The sequence below is a fragment of the Pituophis catenifer genome, unplaced genomic scaffold (genome assembly GCF_029215685.1).
Source record: "Pituophis catenifer annectens isolate HBS135680 unplaced genomic scaffold, rPitCat1.0.hap2 SCAF_1, whole genome shotgun sequence".
NCBI lineage: Eukaryota > Metazoa > Chordata > Lepidosauria > Squamata > Colubridae > Pituophis > Pituophis catenifer.
Window position 1 is genome coordinate 38259521 of NW_027256881.1, and position 2424 is coordinate 38261944.

The following is a 2424-nucleotide window of genomic DNA, read 5'->3' on the forward strand; positions in this document are numbered from 1 at the left end:
TGTGGAGAATGAGTGGAAATAACTGGAATTTTTTTTGAAGAAAGTCTCCTATTTTAATTGTTCTCTAGCTCACTAGGTACCAGCTTTAAGCTATTACTGGTCCCTTCTGTTACTTGCAACTGAAAGATTATTGGTGCTGTGTTCAAGTTCTTCCCTCTAATGAATCAAGCACTCAAAAGCTTTAATATGTACAGTATATAATAGATGAAATGCAGTATTTTTTATAAATGGAAAGCATATTGGATATGTTTGAAATACTTTGAATTCTCCTACATGCTTAACGTATTACTTGGATACCTAATATTGAAAGTTATATTACTCAATGCAGCTCTGTCCACTACAATCCAGAGATTTTTTTTGGGTCACATTATCAATAAATATCAGGGAGATATCAAGTAATAAAGGCAGGGGATCCAACACTACTTACTATTGTTCTTCATTCATCCACCCATCCACCCACCCACTTTGTCTTTACTTACACTGTAGATCCCATCACGTCTCTGAAAACAGAGTGCATGGATGCACTTGACTGATGGAAGTAGATCCATGTCTGAATTACTTTACCATGGTCAGTTTAAATAAAGATAGTAGTATCTGAGTCCTAAATATCAAGCACTCATTCACATAGTTAAGAGGCTGACACTGCCTCACTGGTCCTACTTCTCTCATTGTCTGGTGTAAAGTGCTGTTTTCTACATTCCATTCATCCAGAGATGGAAATCAAGAAGCGGGAAAACACTTGACCCTGGCTTTTTCCCCCCAAACAGATAAGCCTTGAACTTTCCACAGTATCAGAGTGTTACGGTTGTAATTCCTGATTCAAATTGTGTACAGTATCAAAATTCAAATATATGAAAACATATTTAATGTTAGGTTGAAAAATAAGTTATTTGTATGCTTGACTTTAAAAGAATCGGACTGAGGTGGAAATCAAATGGAGATGTTTAATACACACATGTTCAAATGAACCAAAATGAGTCATTCATTTTTTGCCTAGGGTTGAAGTGCAAGCCATCTTGAGAATGATTCAGTTGAAGTTGGATATATCTTATTGTCAGGAATGTTTTTGACATTCTGCATCTTAAATTTCTGGGGTAGTACTTACTAGAACGTAGTTCATCACATTACTCTATGTGTTATACTGTATGTACTGGGAGAGGGAAAGGAAATTGGCCATTTAAGGGCTGGGAAACATATTTCCAATATATTTTAGAAAGAAATTCTTTGTACAAGAAGCTCAGGACTCATCAGAATGGAACCAAATTTGGCCCTCTTCAAAATCCAGATCTGTTGTTCTTCAAAAAATGACTTCAAGAAAAAAGAATCCACCAGTGAGTCTGAATGGGAGAGAGACAGACAGGGATCCGTTGGCTTAAACCCACTTCTCTCTTTTCACCTAGGTGGAACAGCTATTAAGAGGTTGGAAAGAATTATAGAAGCCATGCTTTGCATGCTTTCCCTAGAATAAAGCTCATTTCCATTCTGGAAAATCCCTGCCAATTAAAACAACTTTAATCTGAATTGTCACTGATTTGAGCAAATCAAGTCCTCCTTCCCCATCACTAGTTTGGGGGTTTGCCTTCAACTGATGTATTCTATACCCCTCCATGTAGCAATGCAGTATCTGTCAGATGTTTTAGATGAACGACTTTCACCTGAAGTCATTGTGTGATTGCTGATGAAAGTTTTCCAAAGTATGTAGTGGATAAGTTTGTTCCCCTGCTATACTTATTCTCAAAATCTTAATTTTTTTTCCCCTTTCAACTTATAGGTATACAGGTATTAGTCACTTACTGACTGCAGTTGGGGCCATTAACTATCACTAAACAGCATGAGATTTTAAATATCATGTGACCATGCCTGTCTTATATGTCAGTTTCAGCTGTGGTTAAATAAATCTTCCAGTCAATAAGCTCAATGTCACATTGGTATTTAATGGCTAAGTAATAGCTTTAATACAATATAATTGTACTTTTAACTCAAGATATGTTGTCAGTATTACACTTATTTATTACACTTGATGCCTTCCGTTATTTACTATTATTCAACTCGTTTATCTGGAAAATTAAAATGAATGGACTTGACTAGACAATTTTCCTTTGAAAGCACGTTTTATTGTTTATAAAGTATCCACAGGAAAAAAAAAGACACTGGAGCATTTAGATATTTACATTTGAGTTTCCCAAGTGCTGACTTCTTCAACCATCTCAATTTTCATTCTCAAGCTTTGGGTCTCTCCATATTAATTTTTTTTCCAACACTCCACTCCCTGTTCCCTATTTTTCTGCTGTCCAGTTCCAAAAAGAGGGTTCATCTCCAATGTTAACATTTTTGACAAGTGTTAGCAAATGGACGCCAACACTTGTCAAACCATTAACAGTGCACCATTTAAGCATCAGAAATGCAGTGCCAACCTTTGCGAGT